This window comes from Protopterus annectens, chromosome 10.part0 (assembly GCF_019279795.1).
Source record: "Protopterus annectens isolate FY-2018-M chromosome 10.part0, PAN1.0, whole genome shotgun sequence".
Lineage (NCBI taxonomy): Eukaryota > Metazoa > Chordata > Ceratodontiformes > Protopteridae > Protopterus > Protopterus annectens.
In genome coordinates this window covers 1,283,886,232-1,283,906,855 of record NC_056744.1, presented here as the reverse complement: position 1 = coordinate 1,283,906,855, position 20,624 = coordinate 1,283,886,232, and positions in this window count along the sequence as shown.

Below are 20,624 nucleotides of genomic sequence, written 5' to 3'. Positions count from 1 at the left end.
ACGCAGTCCTGGGTTCAAATCCTTCCTATGTTCAAATCCAGTTTTGTGTTGCAGTTCAATTATATTATTGTGAAGACAGCAAGTAATGTCTGAGTCATGAAATCCTTATCCCCACAATGTACTGCTAATTAATGAACTGCTATCCAGTTTTGCAAATCAAAGGCCTGCAGGTAGGGACACACTGCACATATCTGTATAGCATAACTATATGCCACTCACCACTCAGTTAGTGGCACTGTTGCATAACAGACATACCTTACTCACATGCCTCAGTTGGACTGTAAAGGGTACTTTTACCTTGGCTCTGCCATAACTACAGGACTGACTCAGCTGTTACAGCTACACATACTGCTTGTTGCCCTCAAGAGTGTTCACACTCCTCCTATGCATTCCAGACAGCCTGTAGCACACACACACACACACACACACACACACACACACACACACACACACACACGCACGCACGCACGCACGCACGCACGCACACACACACACACACACACACACACACACACCTGTATGTACAGATAGCTGCTACAGATCTACCATACCTCCCACCCCCTAAAACAAGGAATCCAGACACAGCCAAACCTAATGGAGGGGACAAAGGTCCATAGATAGGGACATGTTTTACAGTTTGCTCCTACAAAGATAGTAAGTTGATAGAATAACAGTTTTTGCATTAACATGCATATATTCATGGTTATGATGTTTGACACTCAAATATGTGTCTTTTATTACTGATCTCAACCCACAATGTTTGCTAGTGAAATGTCAGATGACCACAATACCATGGGACACTGACCACACATATGAGGCAAAAACTGTGGACATGCTGCATAAATCTCTACAGCTGACAGCTATGTTATCTACCCTCTATGATGCTGTAGTCTCCGCACCTCAGTAATGTCCATCTTTACAGCTAAGAAAGGGGTCCAGGTCTACATGAAGGACATATATTGCACTGTGCTGGCATGTCATAAGCTAATGATAATTTAATTCAGCTGTTTTGTCTGCAATTAGCATATTAGAGTCACAGACTGCAGTAGAGGCAATTACCTGCTAATGAGCAGTACCTTAAAAAGGCAAGCAGCTGGTTATGGGGAACAAGTCTGTATGTAACTTAACTCACACAGACAGTGTATTTGCATAGTAGTATGGAAGCAACATTCACGACAGGGGTACTGCAGTCCACCAGCTATGTGAATGATTTCTTCCTAAAACAGAATGCAGATGGGAGGATGGAGGTATGGGGAAATAGATTACAGCAGTAAGGCAGTGTCTATGTTATTGACATGTCGTTGAGACTCTGCTGTCCTACACCTACAGGCATGCCTCTCAACAGTCCTTGAGTTTCACCCACATATTAGCTCTGTCCCTCTTACTCCCTTTTACAATGGATGGCTGTTGTAGGAAAGCAAGTGAATTACACATAATAAATAGTGACAATAAGTAAGGGTGAACACTCCTGTAGAGTGAACACTCCTGTAATGTCAAATGATGTACAGTAATACAAATCCTCCCATTCTGTCAATGTCTCACATAAATAGTTTTAACAGTTTAAAAGTGTCCCTAAATGTCCTTGATGTACTCTGGGTATGTCCCTGATTTTGTTGACATTTGTCCCTGTTTGGATGAGATCAACCTCTTACAGCAAGATATCTGGTCAAAGTCATAATTAATGGCATGGGTACTGGAACCATAGAGTGAGGGGGGAGGGGAGCCCCCCACTTTTGCAGATCAACCAACTGTCCTGAATTATTACTTCTTATGCTGATGTCATCGCGCGGTGCACATATTTCTGGGTTTCAAATGCTTTTGCAAGCGGGAACAGAAACGGACGGTTTTATTTAGCTGCTGCTGCTGCGAGGACTGAGGATGTGGTTTTATTTAGCTGCTGCTGCTTATCTTGAGGATGGAGTCTAGAAACAGACAGTTTTATTTAGCTGCTGGGAAGACTGAGGATGGACTGGCTGTTACTGGGAGACGTACTACAGAGAAGCTTTTCAGAGTGAGTAAGCTGGTGTGTGCGTATGTGTGTGTGTGTGTGTGTGTGTGTGTGTGTGTGTGTGTGTGTGTGTGTGTGTGTGTGTGTGTGTGTGTGTGTGTGTGTGTGTATGTGTATTCATTCAAGAAGTTGACTTTACAAGATGTAGAAGCAGTGAACTGATTTTTCATTTCATCAGACCATTATCTGAAACCTGAACAGTGAGACAGCAGTTAAGCAGAAATGTGTCCTTTTTCCAGTGTCGTATGATTGCAGAGTTACTGTAGTTAGAGATGAGGGTGTGTTCAGGGGAATTGCCTTCTTTAAAAAACATTGTTGAAATATGTTATGTCTTTTTTATATGTGCGAACCAATTTAAGTGGAGTTAGAAGACCAGGGGTGTGGTGGATGCAGTGGAACTTTGACCCTGAAAAAATTGTGTGTGTGTGTGTGTGTGTGTGTGTGTGTGTGTGTGTGTGTGTGTGTGTGTGTGTGTGTGTGTGTGTATATATATATATATATATATATATATATATATATATATATATATATCTACATACACATACACTCATGTGTGCGTTGCTTGTATAATGCAATGTTTGTGATTATTTGAAAGTAGATTGTATATTTTAATTGTTAGAAGGGAGACAGGTGGAAAAAAAGTGATGTTAAGCAGTAGTATAACAGAAAAATTACTAATTTAATTTAACAGTAGTGTGGCTTATGTGCACAATTTAAAGTAAAAATATATAAGTTAAGAACATTCTATGTAGTGTTATAAATAACAACTATCAAGTGATGGCTATATTAGTAAATTTAGAGTACTGGTTATGATATATTATTTAGAGCTTTTTTACATTATTTTCTCTGAGTATGTATATTACACTCCTGTCTTCCTGAACAGTTATGTTGTGTTTCGTGTGGTAACAATGGCATCTAAACTATTATAACATGGGCATTCTAAAATGGAAAGCAGTTTTTAGAACTGTTTCCACTGCAAACATTACTATTTTAGCAGGGATGCTTTTAAACCTGTGGTGCTCATTGACCCATTACTGTTTTAGTGCTGTTAGAGAAGCAAAAGGATGGAAGAAGGAAGGAATGGAGGGATCGGCATTTTCACTCTACTTTAGATGATTCATTGTAAGCAGGATTGAATTCTGCTCCATGAGGAAGCTTGTTTGCTTATAAAGTGTGACTGGAAAGGTGCCAAGAAAACACTTTACATTTCAAAGCATTGCTGAAAGTTAAATTACTACAAAATGCCTTTTATTGTGAATAAATCTACTTGTGACTCAGGTGTAAAGCAGCACATAGTAATATTAAAGTTTTGCATATAGTTAATTGTAACTCAGTCAGACAAGTGACTGATGTGAATATTTTCTTTCTCTTTCTTCACTTTTTTTGCCTTGGATTTGACTTTTTCAGCAGAGTTGAATAAAGTAAGCCAACATTTCTGGAGCCATCATTCTTAAATTATTAAAGGGAAAGCTACTTTATACTTTTCATTTATAGTACATATATCTGCTGCAGGAAACAGCTAACAGTAGTAAGATACCTTGCCTGAGAATGTCTAATCCTGAAAAAAAACACTGACTTGACAACATGTAATCGTTTAGTATGTCACTACTGAAATATTAAAAGGGTAGATTTTGGGAGTTATTCATAAAACTTACCTGCAGTTGCAAAATGCTGCTACACAGTAAAACCCACATACCATGCAATATGCAATGCATACAATTCCCCATGACCTCTCAAAATGTGATGGTGTACAGACATATAATACTTAATACCTGGAGGAGTCCAGTTAGAGCGTTGGTATGCAAACGGGGATCCGCAGTGTACGCTGCACTTCACAAACGACTTTCTGGTGAATTGCACTGTGGTGTAGGGAATGGAGATGGAGACTACAGCTGTTGACAACATGCTGCAAATTACACAGCACAGTGCCCAACCCACCCCCCCAAGGAATGGCGATAGGTTAGTCAGCATCAAATAAATTCCCCTAGAATGACACTTCTGGTAAGATGGAAAAAAAAAACACGGGATGTAATGTCACATCTGGAGTTGTGCTGTGCTACAGAAAAGCATTCTGCAACAACCAGATTTGGAGAACCCTTCATACAGTGAAACAGTCAACCTTCCACCAATAGCAATGGCTACTTTACTATTAACATAATATGCTAATGGAATTTCCTTCATGGTCATGGCAACTGGCAACAAAATATTTGTGAAATCAGCCCTTGCCATCCTCCATGACCACAGAGGTCTACAGAAATAAGCTGCAGTTATCTCTTGCCATCCTCCATGACCACAGAGGTCTACAGAAATAAGCTGCAGTTATCCAGAAACAGTTAGGAACTGACCAAGAAGGGTGTGTGTGTGTGTGTGTGTGTGTGTGTGTGTGTGTGTGTGTGTGTGTGTGTGTGTGTGTGTGTGTGTGTGTGTGTGTGTGTGTGTGTGAGTGTGTGAATGCCCCCAACAGGATACATCTGGTGACTAGAAGTACTCAGGCTCAAACCTTGTACCTTGGGTACAGGTAAAAAAAAGCCTAAAGTCCATAGCCACCATCACTTGTGAAGGTCTGCCTCACATTTTTGTTCGGTTCCTCTGGTTTTCAGAAGTGGTAAATTAAACCTTTTATTCTAGCAATTTTCTAAGTTATAAAATCAGTATTTGAAATGTGTCCCTATTTTGGAGCTGTATTCCCCCATTATTGGCTTTGTTCTGTATTTTTGTGCTAAGAGGTTGAGAGCTATGGTGAGAAGTGAGAACTGAATTCACTAAATGATATGATAGCCTTTTAAGTTTGTTTTCCTATCTTTCAAAAGTTGCTAGTTTAGCTTAGTGGTATGTTGCTCTGACTGTAATGCATAGTATTCTGGGTTCAAGACTTGGCAGTGAAATATATAGTCACAGCATGACATTTTATGCAAGCAACTTTCCAAAATTATACAAGCAATGTTTAAAATGTGTCCCTGGTTTTTGGCCTTTTACCCCCTCCCCAATTGAAAATAAGTCCAAGAAGCTGTGCAACATGCCTATGGCTTACACTCCGGTGATTCTGTATTTATATATTGTGTGTAGAAGTAGACTGTTATCATGGAAATGTTCTGAATAGGGCAGTTTTGCAATTATTGGTGCATGCATTTTGCTTCATTGCCGACTGGAAAAATGTTCAAACAATAAATTTAAAATGCAGTTGTGTGTGGAACTAGATCTTTATGATGGAAATGTTCTGAATAAAGCAGTTTTGCCATTATTGGTTAATGCATTTGTTTCATTGCCTACTGGAAAAATGTTTAAACAATAAATTTAAAATGCGCTCTAATTTAAGTCTAACAAGTGTGCTGTATTATACAAGGAATATAATTTAATACAATCAGGAAGGTGAATCAAGGAATGCATACATGTATGCATGGCCCTAAAAATGTGTTTGAAAACAGCCCAGAGGAAAGTCTGAAAGGTTCAAAATCATGGGCAAATTTTAAGCTTTACTCTTGTTACCAAAGCAATGGATGAAGGCAAATGTTCACACCACATTACTTTGACCTGGCCAAGCTTTTTGACACAATCCCCTACTCAGGTGTAGTGCAAAAGATGAATAATGTAGGAGCAAACACTTACATCACCAGCTGCATTGGCAACTTGGCTCATAGGATGCAGGAGATCAAAATAGGGGAAAAAAACAATCACCAATGGAGTCCCTCAGGGTTCGGTGCTGAGACCTTTTCTGTTTGGCATATACATCTCAAAAGTAAAAGGAAATACCAAAGAGCTTTGGCCAGCTAAGTTTGAGATGACTGCAAGCTAGGATAAGTTATTGAATCCCCAAATGATTTAACCATCATGCAAGAAGGTTTGTCCCAAATAATAACAACTGGTGTCAAAATCATGACAATGCCCTTTGAGAACTGATCCAATTGTTTGGCATTTGGGAACTTGTGTGTACAGTGACCTAACTTTTGACCAACATGTGCCCAGTCATAAGAAAGCCTTTCTATATTGCACAGCTTATAAACAAATTGATTGTGACTAGATGTAGAGATGTTGTTGTCCCTCTTTACAAAGCTCTCATTATGTCAATCATTTTGTATAATGCCCACTTTGGCATGTATCTGTCCAGCCCCATGCAACAATTGGAATACCTTCAGAGATACCTTACTAAAAGGATACAAGTCCTAAACAATAGGTCTTGCATGGACCACCTCAAATATTTCTTACTATACCCAGTATCATCGAGGAGAGCTTAGAGGTGACATGTCTGGCATACAGAGCATTCTCCGACATAATACAGTTGGACCTACTGAACATCAGCAAGTCAAATGGCATCAGAAATACTCAGTCCAGGTATCTAAACTGAATGTTGTGGAGAGATGGATATATATCACAGAGACTACCACTGTTCCAGAACAGACTATCCATAAAAATAAAACAAAGCTCATCCATCCATATTCAAATTCAACTTGGATCTAAGGATGGATAATAGAAAATGTACTCCAGGATTTCCCCTCATGCCATTAATGGATAGAGGCAGTTCCTAAATGCTGCATCCCTTACATGGCCCCTTCAAATTATCTATGGTATGATCACAGTTGTTCTCACTAGGGCTAATATATAATTATCAGCCATGGGGATAGCTAAGACCAATAAGAAAATGTTAATTCAAGCACCAAAAGGGAATTGGCTAAGCTTCAAATGTCCTCCAAGTGAACCTATGTTGTGGTAGCAAATAGTTATAAAAATATTTCCCTTTTTAGTTCACTAAGTGCCCCTGTCACCCCCCCCCCCAGTCTTTAACAGCTTCCGGCACCTATTATTAATGGAGGGACAAAGGTTCAGAATGAGGGACACTGTTTATATATTGCTTGTACAAAATAAGAAGGTGAATAGAATAACAGGTATTACAGTACCATAACTGTCGTCTGAAGGTTATAACTGCAACTGAGATGTCTATCTTTATTTTCTGATATCAACCATCAATGATTGGCCAACCATATGTCAGACATCCACAAGTTTGTGTGAAAATTACCAAACCTATGAGGCAAACATCTTGACATTCTGCAAACAGCTGTATAGTTGTGATGTATGATGCCTACAGAGAATATATACTAAAGCAGATTTGCATTGCTGTCTGTCATTGTGGCACACTGGTGTTGCTGGACTCTCCCTATATAGTGGTTGTAGCAGCACAGTGCTATTTGTCTGGCAGTAGCCGTATATGACATATTAGTGGGAGTTTGCTCATAGGGGACACATCACAGTAGTCTGCAGTGCTGGGTGTAGGAACATACAGCAAAATCTGTCATGGCACACAGGGGCATACCCCAGTATTGCTACTTATCTTGGTGGGATCAACACATGTAGTGTGCTGCCAGTCTGTGTGGTATGATGTGTGTGGAAGCAGTGGATAGTGCAAGCCATTATGGGTGTGCTGGATCTGTACATAGTGGACATCTATGTATCTGGTCCTGTAATGTGCTTCTCTTTTGTTGTCTTTCAGGAACCATGTACCACAGAGCACCCCCCCTTTTCAGATGCAGACAATGACATAATAGTGGATGGACTGAGACAGCACTATGAGATCTTGTTGTCCAGGGGGAGGCATAATCGGGAACTGCAGGCAGCATTATGGACAGACCTTATGTGGGCTGTCATTCAGATTAGCCAACAGGACAGGCAGGTCTGACAACAGGCTACATACATACTGAATTCTGCATGATGAAGGGCAGCTGATGTTGCCAGGGATCATGCCACCACTGGTGGAAGGCCTGCAATAGAACAACCACTCTCGGCCACAGAGGAATTCCTGGTGAATCTAGGAACAAATGACAGATCCCAGGCATCCATCACACCATACATTGTGGAGGTGGGTGCCCCAGTCTCCACAGCAGAGGAGCATCCAGGTAGGCTTACTGTGTTCACCAGTGTAATACTGAATCAGTCATAGTGGCAGGCTGTACATACCTGTACATGGGTGTCAGGTCTGTCTGCACTGGGGAGGTTGTTGGGATTTAACCTCAATTGTGCACACATAGTCTGAATCTCAGCAATGCAGCCAGTAATGGTAGCTAATGTCCAAGTGGATATATGCACATATTACCCTGTACTGCTGCAACATTATGGTGGTGCTGACAATACCTCTCCCACACCCTTTCATAGGTCTTTCAGGAGTTGCCCAAGCCTATGGTCCTGTACCTGGTAAGCATACTACTGTTTTATGGATCATACACACCCTATGAAAGTTAAGCTGCCATATTCCCCTATGTACAAATGTTGTGTTTAGCCAGATTACAATATTTGTATGCAACATTTGGGAACAGTTGACTACAGTTCAAAAACTGAGTAATTACAGGTGTGTATTCGAACAAATATTAACACATTTGCAGTTATAGTTGTGAGCGACTATGCAGCCTGGTATACATGAGGAAGTTAATCTAAGATGCCTGTTCAAACACAAAAAGTTGATGTTACATACCTGAGGCAGTGACACAAGTACTGGCATATCATTATCAAGATAGGTGCACTGGGTTTTATGTGTAGATCTATCACTTATTTATTTATTTATTTACATTTGTTGACCGGGAGTGTCCGACTGGACGTAGGTCCATTTTCAGCCGATGCCCGGGGAGAAAAGCTCCACAGTTAAAATAAACAGACGGTAGTTACTTTGGATTACATAGCGATTAACAATTTGACATAGCAATTAATTACAAACATATTTACAGATGAAGAACATAGTACATCAGTAGACAACTAGAATCTTTCTCTGCGAAGTACATAACAGACAATAACAAATGTTGCAATAAGAAGTTCCTGCTGTATAATAAGTATTAGGCTAATGAGCATCTGAGCTTGCTATAATCAAGGGAGTTAGTGGGGTGGAAAGAAAGGTAGTGGTTGGATGGGGTGGGTGATATTAGAGTGGGAGTTGCAAGGGCATAGCCAGCATGTTTTTAGGTGTGCTTTTAGTAAAGTTTTGAAGTGGGTGCATGATGGTATGGAGGTAATTGTGGGTGGGAGGGAGTTCCATAATTTGGCTATGGTGCAAGAGAATAGTGCTTCACCAGCAGAGTTATTGGCTTTAGTGATCTGCAAGTGATTTTTGTTGCTGGATCTTAGTGGTCTGGTGGTGCAATAGGGTTGGAGTAGATTCTGGAGGGATGGGACATTTAGTGGATGGCTTACTAGTTTGTGGGCAAGTGATAGCTGATACCATTGAAGGAGGTGAGGGAGTTCAAGCCAGCCCAGTTCAGCAAGTGAGAGACAATGGTGACTATGGTAGGATGCCCCTGTGGCGAATTTGGCGATTTTGTTGTAGCAGGTCTCTAGCTTGTTTAGATTGCATTGCCTTAGGTTGGTATATATTGGAGAGGCATAAAGTAGGGTGGAGATAAGGTGGGAATTTGCTAGTGAAATCTTTGCTGCTTTGGTGAGAAGTTGCTTATTTCTGTATAACGCTCCTAGTTTTTGTGGACTTTTTTATGGTCATGGATATGTGAATGTCAAATTTTAGTTTATTGTCTATTTCCACTCCTAGCAATTTGGTGTGTTCAGTTGGGTATATAATGGTGTTGTCCTTTTCTGTGATGTTAAAGTGAGAGTTGTTTTGAGTATGTTTGGTGTGTTGGAAGATGAGTAGTTTAGTTTTGTTTGGGTTGAGTATTCATTGGGCATCGGATAACCAAGTTTCAACAAAGGAAAAGGCTTCCTGTGTGACTTTTTGCAGTTTGGGTAGGGACTGGGCTGAGCAGATGATGGCTGAGTCATCTGCGTATTGTATGAGTGCGCCAAGTTTGGTGGCAGAGGCTAGATTATTGGTGAAAACAGAGAAGAGTAGGGGTCCAAAGATGGATCCTTGGGGAACCGCTATGGAGACAGGTAGTTGGGGAGATATGTCATTCTGCCATACAACAGATTGTTGGCGGTCAGACAGGTAACTCTGAAACCAGTTGGTGACTGATTAAGAGAAGGATAGGTTATTGAGGACAGAGATAAGTTGTTTGTGTGGGACCATGTCAAATGCTTTAGATAGGTCTAAGAAAGTAGCAGAGGAGAGATAGCCATTGTTTTTATGCTGAAGGCTAGTGTTAGTAAAGGAGAGTAAGGCAGTGGTGGTGCTATGGTTTGGTTGGAAACCATGCTGAGTATCCGAAAGGAGGTTGTTAGTAAGGAGGTAGTCTGAGACTTGAGAATGTATGCATCTTTCTAGTATTTTGGAGAGTGGAGAGAGAATAGCTATGGGGCATTAATTGGTTAGTTCTGTGGAGGGGCCGCCCTTGTGGAGGGGATGTATATGTGATACTTTCCACAGTGTGGGAATGTAACTTTCTGACAGAGATCAGTTAATCAAGATGGATACTGGGTAGGCCAGAGCATCAGCTGCGATTTGTAGGTATTCACTTGGGAGGTTGTCTGCTGCTAATTTGGTGGCTTAAGTTTAGTTAAGAGTTTTTTTTATGTTGGAGGTAGGTACAGGAGAAAAAGAGAAGGCAGTGGGGAGATTACTAGTTGAAGGTGTGGGTTCGAGGGGAGAGGGTTTGTGTTGTTTAGCTAGTGATAGTATGGTTTGTGTGAAGTATGTGTTGAATGAGGTAGCAATATTTTTGGAGGAGTGAGGGATGCTAGAAGGAGGGGTACTGACTTTACCTGGGTGGAGGATGGCATTTATGGAGGACCAGAATTGTTTGGGGCTGTGTTAGGAGGAGTCTAGGGCAGGATGGTGTCATGTATGGTGTCATATTGCATACCATACAGGTAAATTTTACTGGCAACTGTAACTAGAAGTAGCTGAAGTGCAGGTTATAAAGGCTTTGACTTGTATGTGTATGTTGTTGTGAGGTTGGCTGTTGTGCTTGGGAGCAGAGATGAGTATATGTGAGACTGGTACTGCAATTGTGGATCCTTATTATTATAAGTCTGTGTGGTGTACCATACATAAAAGTGCACGCTGATAACGTATTGCTTTTGTCTTGATTTTCACGGGTGACTGGGGGTGTTGGAGACTGTCCCCCTCACAACCAGATGTCAGTGTCTCATTAGACTCTGATGATGATGGTGGCCATAATGAAGCACTGGTGGGGTTGTCAATGGCTGAATCTGTCCAAGAAGTTGGCATCCCCTTGATGCCCCATTGTCTCCGCACTATGCCCACACATACCCAGTCCGCAGAGGCCACAGATATTGGACAGTTAGAGGTGGAGACATTCAACAGGGAAGTGTGACAACTATGGCTCCAGTGAGTGTAGACCCCGGCCATAGCCAGAGATCTAGTGATGTCCCACACAGGTGGATTGACTGGGGTGCTTATATGCAGCCTGCTGTCCATCCACCACCTGTTGCAAGTGTCACATATTGAGTCACTCGATGTATGTTTTGGCTCATCATGGAGGCACATGCATGTTCTGAATGGAACACCAGATGTATGCTTAGGGTTATGGAAGCAGCACAGTCTGAAATCCGTGACTGCCTCCACTGCATTGGGACACCCTGGTGCAGTTCACTGATGCAGTGGACAGAAGGTGGGCTGAGACAGTGTCTGTCTTGGGCTACACATTGTCTTTGCTGGAACATCTGGCCTGAGTTGGGCATCAGACCCATGGACATAGGTCAGCAACACCAACTGCTAAGATTCCATGTGGCCGTACGCAGTCACACTCCCATAGAGGCAGTACCTCCAGCTCTACAGAGGGAAGTGTGCTGTCCACACCATGATGTGGCTGGCCATCGGCACGTGGTCTTGGGTGGTCCGAGGGGGACATAGACCCAGCAGGCAGAATTTACTTTCAGATACTAGCACCACATCTGACCTTGGGCATGGTGTTGCCAGTGCAACTCCTGGCAGATCCAGTTCCCGTGTTTATGGCTGGAGATGGTGAACTGTCCATTCTACCATCTATGGTCCACAGCTGTCTTACATACACACATGTAGGGCTAGCACTGGGCATAACTGTGTACACACACAGTCAAACACCACTGTCACATGCAGGTCAAGTACAGATACACACGGCACCTCCCCATGGTTTGTTTATCCACCACCCCTTCCTTAGTCTCACATATCCTGTCAACTGTTTGGCACAGCCTAGACCTCTGACACCCCCACACCACAACCTGTCCATGTGCTGATACCCGTGCTGCATCCCTGTCATCCTTCCCATCAGTGTAGGGAAATGAAGCTGTGTGCGATGCACAGGGTGACTATATCACTTGACATGTATTTGTGTAATGGAGTATTGTTTTGTCCTGCCATTTTTTGTGGTCCACAACAGATACCGTACACTGGCATGTGTCAAGACTAAGCACCAAATTTTGTGTACCTTATGTTGTATGATGTACTGATGGTAGTGTTACAGAATGACATGTGTCTCATGAACCTGTGTATGTTTCTATTCCAGGAGTCTGGGGGAATAAAATATAGACACATGATGGCAATACAGAGGTACAGGATGGCATGGCAGCACAGCAGAAATATGATGTCAGCAAGGTACAGCTGTATAAGTGTATGGCTCCCTAGATGCATATGTGTAGAAACGTCTATCAGGGACAATGGGGTCAGTCAGCGTAATCATACAGTCATACTTTATGCTAATGGCTGATACTCTTGATGCATGTCTCCTGGTTTTTCTGAATGTACAAGTCTAGACGGTATGGTGATGGAGTTGACCCATCTACAAATATCCTGTGTCTGAGTCAGACAGGTGGCAGACATCAGTTATGATTATGTAGAGGATGGTAATTCAGGGTCATAAGAGGCATAACCATTGCATGGAGATAATCCATCTGGGCATGTTCATAGGGCTGCAAAGGGATATATTTCTACACACACAGGGTTGGCTGCTGTGAGAGTAGAACCCCTACCAATCTGCTATTACACACTATGGCTCACAGCACTTATCCCATACACCACAGAGTTTATATGGTATGAAACTCTCTGCCAGCACTCTTAAGGTGGATGACATCAGCAGGCCATGTAAAGGAGGGCAATCTACAGGTCAGCAACTAGTCACAAGGCCATAAAATACATAACCATTGCACAAAGATAGCCCATGCCCTTAGTGCTGCAAGGGGATATATTTAAACACACACACACACACGCACACACACACACACACACACACACACACACACACACACACACACACACACACACACACACACACACACACACACACACACACACACACACACACACAGTTGGCTGCTGTGAGATTACATCCCTTACCTATCTACTATTACATATTATAGCTTGCAGTACATATGACATGTGCCATGGAGTTTATCTGATATTTGACTTTCTGCCAGCAGTCTCAAGGTGGATGACATCAGCAGGCTTTGTACAGGAGGGCACTGTGCAGGCCAGCGGCTAGTCACAGGGCCAAAAAAAAGCATACAATTACATGGAGCTAGCCCATATGGGCATGTCCTTAGTGCTGTAAGGGGATATATTTACACACACACAAACACACGCACACACACATGTGCCACGAGTTACACCTGTTTCATATGTGATTGCAGGCACACTACTTGTGGACTACACAAATTAGCCTTGTGTTAGACAGTTGTGTGGCCTGCAGAGTGATATTGCTTGACACTGTTACTCTATCTATTGTACAAGGAGTGGGATACCTGTTAATAGCCCTGCTATGTGTGTACAGTTACCAGTATGGCCATATGTGGCTGGTGCAGTCAGATAGGCAAACATGTGGCCTTGGACAGTATGGCCTGTCCAAGGTGTGCATTAAAAACATTGTACATTACAACACCTGCTTTCCTGTGACAGGCTACAGGGTGACATTCTGCAGGCACAGGGGCCTGTGGGTGAGTGGCTTATGTACTGTTTAAGCCTTGGTCTGGTTCATTCAGACGACTATTGTGATGTGAAAGTGCAGATAACCTCAGCATTCTGAGGGTATGTTGGGACAAACTTACACCCCCCCCACACACACACATATATATATATATATATATATATATATATATATATATATATATATATATATATATGTCTGTGTATAACAGGGATGTGTCTTTAAATATAGTTGTATGTGTACATTATGTAAATGTGTTGCGTAGACATATTTGGAGAGTCTATGTATCATTGTAATTTATATATCTATGATATATATAAGTATCATATGTATATGTGATACATACTGATAGGTACACTATTCATGTGTGAAGGGGTAGGGACAGACAGATATGTATACGTAGCTGTCTTTATATACACATGTATTTCCACATAGCAGGTCTTTGTGATGAAGAGGCAACAGACTCGCACTCAAGTTAGCTGAGTGTAGAAGCATGTCCAGTGAGAATGTCAGTACTTACAAGGTGACTCCAGGCCAGAGCTACCTGTTCTCTGGTCTGGGATACTGTGTTCTGCAGGCATTGGCTGCTGCACTTGTTTCCGCAGTACAGCTCTTCCCTGAAATTGTCCAAGGCATTCCCCAGCTGTGTGCAGTACTTAATATGTGACTGGGGTACATAATGTAACACCACACACAGGGTGACAGTCTGCATACCTCTCACTGTAGATGGTTTTGCAGAATGTCCAAAATGTCGAGCATTTCTCCCCATATATCTGGTCTGTTCCTCATACATTTGTGGTGTTCTGGTAAAATATTCTATAATGCAGTCACTGAATTGTACTAACTGCTAACATATTTAAGTGACAGCCTTTACAACCTGCAGCTGTTCTGTTGCAACCCCGTTATGCTAGTCAGCTTCTAGGTTACTCAGAGCATGTGTAATGTCTCTCTGTAGTTCTGACCCTTTGTCCCCCATTCTCTCTGACTTTGTCCAGCTTTCTTGTAGTAATGGATTGAGGAGTATGAAAGTCTGTGGGAATACCACCATATGAGTACCTCATATACAAAAGATGCGGATGCTGCCAGATTCAAACCATCAGCACCATTACCCATGCTAACATTCCTAGCCCAGTGAGTCACACCAGCCACCAGACAAAGAGGTGTAATTCCTCACACAGTCAATAGCATACAGACATACATTGTCATCCCTGCATTATGTGAGACATACAACGTGTGGCCAGGTTTTATGTCTCAGCCCTGTAATTGGCTGTTCTGCTGATATATCATTGCAGACCTACTGTTACAGCAGTTGAATGGTAACACTGATGTTGGAGGTGGGAGATGACCAGCCCATGATCTGCTGTCATAGACAGTTGTGCGACTGTCCTGTGACCCCACTGTTTGCCATCTCCCTTGAATAATGTAGTGGATTTTCCAGCCATGTGGCCTAGTGAATATTATGGAGCACATACTATTGGACAGGGTATCTTTTGTCTCAAGTGGCTGTTAGATCTCTCCAAGTAGCCCAGTAGCCCACTATATTCCCTTGCATACATGCGTCAGATCCATGCATATGCTGCCATATTCTAGTAACCTTTACAAGTGGTGTATAGGTGAGTGACTTACCTTGTGAATGCAGCAGTTGACAGACCTGTAGTTTGGGGTTGAGTCTGTCTGATGTATGCAGAACACAGCCAGTACAAGGTCAGGTACAGCTTGTGTGGGCTAGCTGGCATCCTTTTTACTATATGTATGCGAGTTAGAGTAAGGTGTCAGTCCCTAGGGCCATAGGTTGTCAGTGCACATCCTATGCGTTGTCTCTTTGCCAAGGTCAGGGCATACTGGACATGCCTACTTCTGCCTACAGGGACACCCTCAGGGGGTTCCTCCTCTGAGTTCTCCTGTGGCTGTGTGGACCTAGGCAGTAGTGGGGTGCTGAATGTCCCTTTCCTTTGCTATCTCACTGCAGATGTTTCTGCAGGATCATATTGTGTAGCATGGCACATACTGTGAACATCTGTGCATGTGTGGAGGGTACTGCAGAACTCCATCAGATATATCGAGGCACCAGAACTGTGTCTTTAGCAGCCCAGAAATACTCTATGATGTTCCTAGTTTTTACATGTGCCTCATTATGGCATTCCTCCATGGGTGTCTGTTCATTTCTGATGGGTGCCATCATCAACGGTACCAGTGCATAGGCAGCATCCCCCAGTAAATTGCCATGTGTGATGTCCCCACTAGCCAACATGTGATACAGCTGAAATGCATGCCAGATATGAGAGTCATGATAACTGCCAGGGCTGCCAGCACACACACTCATGATAATGCCCTGGGCATTGCACATGACCTGGCAGTTGATGCAGATTCTACCCTGCTCACTGGGTGGTGCCTTGATGTGTACATGATTGCTGTCTATGGCACCCAGTACCACAGGGTAGTGAGATACATGGGAGAAGTGTTGCATATTGCTGGCTGTCACCTCAAGGGTGAGGGAAAATAAATGTTCTCACTGGCATGTGGTAGCATGGCATCCCAGAAAAGGTGGAGTACCCTGGATGTTGATGCCTGAAAGACCCCCATCATGTCCCCATTTGGTCTTTGGAAAGTTCCTGTGGCTAGTATCCTTAGAGCTACACATACCTTTGTGTGCATTGGTATGGGTTCCCCTCTATTGGCTCTGGGTCTGAGTTGAGGGCAGCAGACCTCAGTGAGTTGTTGCAGTATGTCCCTGTCCAACCTGTAGTGCTCTACAATCTCCAGCTCATGTAGGCCCTGTAAGGTTACCCTGGGCCCGAACAATCTTCTTCTCAGTCTAGGCCTATAGTCAGCAGCAGCACTGACCTCAGCATCTAGCACATAGAGCTGTACCAGACCTGCAGCAGCACCTAGCACACCATCAGTTAAAATTCCTAAGTCTGTACTCCACTGGTGCAGAGTCTGAGGGAGAAATCAGATTGTAGGCTGTATGCAGCCTTTACTGGGCCCTGCTGTAGGTGTAGGCTGTGTGTTTGACTACCTATGATGCATTCCACCTGTCATGTACATCATTAAGAATGTTTAATTGCTGTAGTTTAAGTGAATCAGTAATTAATATATCATTGGGTTTTGGATACACTCAGCACTGTGGCACACCACATAAACATGTGGAAACAAGCAACCCAAAGGTAAACAAAGCTCAGCAGTCATTGTACACCCCCCCCCCCCCCGAAAGGGCTTGCTCAGCACAGTGGGGCACTGTGCAAACACACTGAAACACACACCCTGAAGGTAAATAAAGCTTAAAAGTCAGTGTACCCCCCCACACTGAGCACAGCAGCACGCCACACAAACAGGCACAGCTGAGCTCCAATGAACTTACAAGTCTGCAGACACACCCCCACTGATGTCAGCTATCTCTTCTGTTGATACCAACATGGCTCTGTGTCTACACGGAAAGGATATTTATTTATTTATTTATATTTTTATTTTACATTTGTTAATCGGGGGTGTCTGACTGAGCTGAAAAGGCCCATTTTCAGCAGAGACCCGGGGAGAAAAGTTCCACAAAGAAAAATTACAGATACATTTAGTTATTTAGACATGATCAGTATACACACAAATTACAAGAGACATGTTTTTACAGTGGTATGTGGCACATAAACAGTTACAGTGGAGAGGACAAACTAAAAAATATTAATTTTAAAAGTAAAGGTAATTAATAGATTTGTGGTGTACAGCTAAAATTTGGAACATAGGTAGAATACATACATAGTACACAGGTACAGTACATACATTGTAGATTAGCCAGTGTTTGTGAGTAAGATTGAAAACTATTATCAAGTACTCTAGATTTAGTATGTATACCTTATCCGCTTTCACTAGCCTGGGGAGCAATCATGGCACTGCCAACTTTGCTTGAGATGTTGCCTGATGAGGTCTTTAAAGGAGGCTTTGGATGATGTGTTTTGAATGCTAGTAGGGACAGAGTTCCATTTTTTAGCCACTGAACTACTATATAGTGCACCTCCAAAGCTATTGTAGCTGTTGGTGATTTCTAATAGTAGTTTGCTTGATGATCTAAGAGGCCTTTTAGCTGAGTGATGTTGTACTAGGTTTTTGAGGGCAGGACACTTATTGGGGAGGTAATAGACAGAATGATAGAGGCAGAGCTGATTGTAGGTTAGGAGGTTGGGTAGTTCAAGCCAGTGGAGTTGTCTCATAGCAGTACAGTGATGAGTTCTATATGAGCAATTTGCAGCAAAGTGGGCAATTCTGCTATAGCAGGCTTCCATTTTGCTTATTTCAGTTTTGTTGAGATTAGTCAGAATGGGAGATGCATAGAGTAGGGTGGATACAAGTTGGGAGCGAGCAATGGCTGATCTTGTGTTGTTGGTAAGAAATGGTTTGATACGGTAGAGTGACTCCAGTTTGGCATATACTTTTTTAATAGTTAAGTTGAGATGACTATCAAATATTAGGTGGGAGTCTATGGTTATTCCCAATAGTTTAGCCTGTGCCACTGGAGCAATTGGAGTAGCATTTGTGGAGTAGATAGTGAATTGACTGTTAGTGTTTTTGTTAGAACTGGTTATAATCATAAGCTGAGTTTTCATTGGATTGAGGGTAAGTTGGGCTTTGGTAAGGTAATTTTCAATGTCAGAGAATGCTAATTGAGTTGTTTGCAGGAGGGTGGGAATGTTTTGTACATCACAGATTAAGGTAGTGTCATCTGCATACTGAATTATAGATGCATGCTTCGTGGAGGTATGGAGGTCATTTGTGAAGACTGAATAGTAGTGGTCCTAAGATAGAACCCTGTGGAACTCCTATAGTTATGGGCAGCTGAGGAGAGGGAGAATTTTCCCATTTCACAGCTTGGTACCTGTCAGTTAAGTAGCTTTGGAACCAGGTAAGAGTGGAATTTGATAGATGATATTGGTTTAGTTTGTTTAGCAGGATTTGGTGTGAGACTGTGTCAAATGCTTTGGACATATCCAAAAACATAGTTGACACTTGTAGGCCTTCATTTTTGAGACGGTTTACTGTGTCTGTGAAGCAGAGAAGGGCTGTAGTGGTAGTATGGGCAGGTCTGAAACCATGCTGAGTAGGTGACAGGATGTTGCTGTCTAGGAGATAGTTTAACATCTGGGTATGGATGCATTTTTCTAGGATTTTGGCAATGGGGAGAGTAAAGCAATGGGTCTGTAGTTACTAAATTCAGTGGAAAACCCGCCTTTATGTATGGGTGTAACATAAGATATTTTCCAGAGTTTGGGCACATAGTTTTCAACAATTGATCTGTTTATGAGAGTGGAGACTGGGATAGCAATAGCATCTGCTGTGAGTTTCAAGAAATAGCTGGGGAGTAGGTTGGCTGCTGTTGATGAGGTTTTTAGTTTGGAGAGCATGCTTTTGATTGAAGTGGTGGAAACTGTTTTGAGGGTAAAGCTTGTATTAGTGTTATTTGTGTTGGGGGGATAGTGAGGAAGGAACTGTCCTGTGATACTAAGGATAGAATTGAGTCCACAAAGTGGGAGTTGAATTGTGTTTTGATGGGAACTTTAGTGTCAGGGGTAGTTGGTTTGGGGGTAGCCTTTTGGGTGGATTTTAGTAGCTGGTTTACATTTTTCCAAATATTTTGTGGGTTGTGTTGGTATTTAGTTTGTAATGTTGTGTAGTAGGATTTTTTTGTCCAGCCTAATGCATTTTATGCATGGTTGCACAGTTTTTAGTACTTAGTAAGGCTTTGTGTTTCTTAGTTTTTTTGATAGTAAAGCCAGGCAGTGTCTCTGGACTTGAGGATTTGTTTGGTTTCTTTACTGAGCCAGGGGTTTGTAGAGGTTCTAACCTTGATTTTGCGCAATGGAGCGACAGTGTCTAGGTGTTGTAGAAATGTTTTGTTGAAATATGCTACAGCCTGGTCAAGTGGGAGGGTTTTTAGGGGGGTCCAGTCACAGTTACACAGTAAAGTGTTTAGGACCTCAGGAGAGAATTTTTTTTGTGTTTCTAGTGAATATATAGTTAGTGGTTTTGCATATGCTTGTTCTACTATGTATAAAGTATATTATGTTGTGGTCACTTAATGTGTCTGGGAGACTGCCTGTGTGAGGGTACAATGTGGGGTTGTTAGTTAGGACCCAGTCAAGAATGGATTCCCTTTTAGATTTTTTATCACATCTAGTTGGAATTTAGACTAGCTGCTGGTAGCCATGGAGATTTATTAGATTACTTGGTGGTTCTGATATACAGGTGAACCAATCTAGGTTGAAGTCCCCCAGAATAAGGGTTTTTTGTGAGTATGTGGAAGAACACCAGGATAAGAAGTCTTCAAGGCTAGCAGGTGTATTACCAGGTGGAATATAGATCACAATTGTGGTGATGACCTTTTTAGGGTGAAGTTGAAGTCGTGAGATAAGTATGTCCCAATTATTGGGGGAGTGGAAGGAGTTTGGTAATTGACAGACAGTTAAGTTAGACTTGTACAGTAAGGCAGTTCCACCCCCTTTACAAAGTGGTCGGTCTTGTCTAATGATATTGTAGCCGGTAGGGAGAACTTCTGAGTTAGCTATGTCTTTATTTAGCCAGGTTTCTGTTAAAGCAACTATGTCTGAGGAGTAGTGTGCTATTGTGGCCTGGAGTTCAGGTATTTTATTTTTGATACTTCTAATATTAATATTTATCATTAAAAGATGGTTGGTTTTGCTGCTGTTGTTGATTTGCCCAGGGATGAAGAAAGTGGGGGTTTTATGTTCTGACATTTGTGTTGGAGCACTTTGTGTTGGACAGGATGGATTTGGGTCTGGGTTGAGGTGGCTATCCCCACTTATGGTGAGCCTGGAGTTAAAATT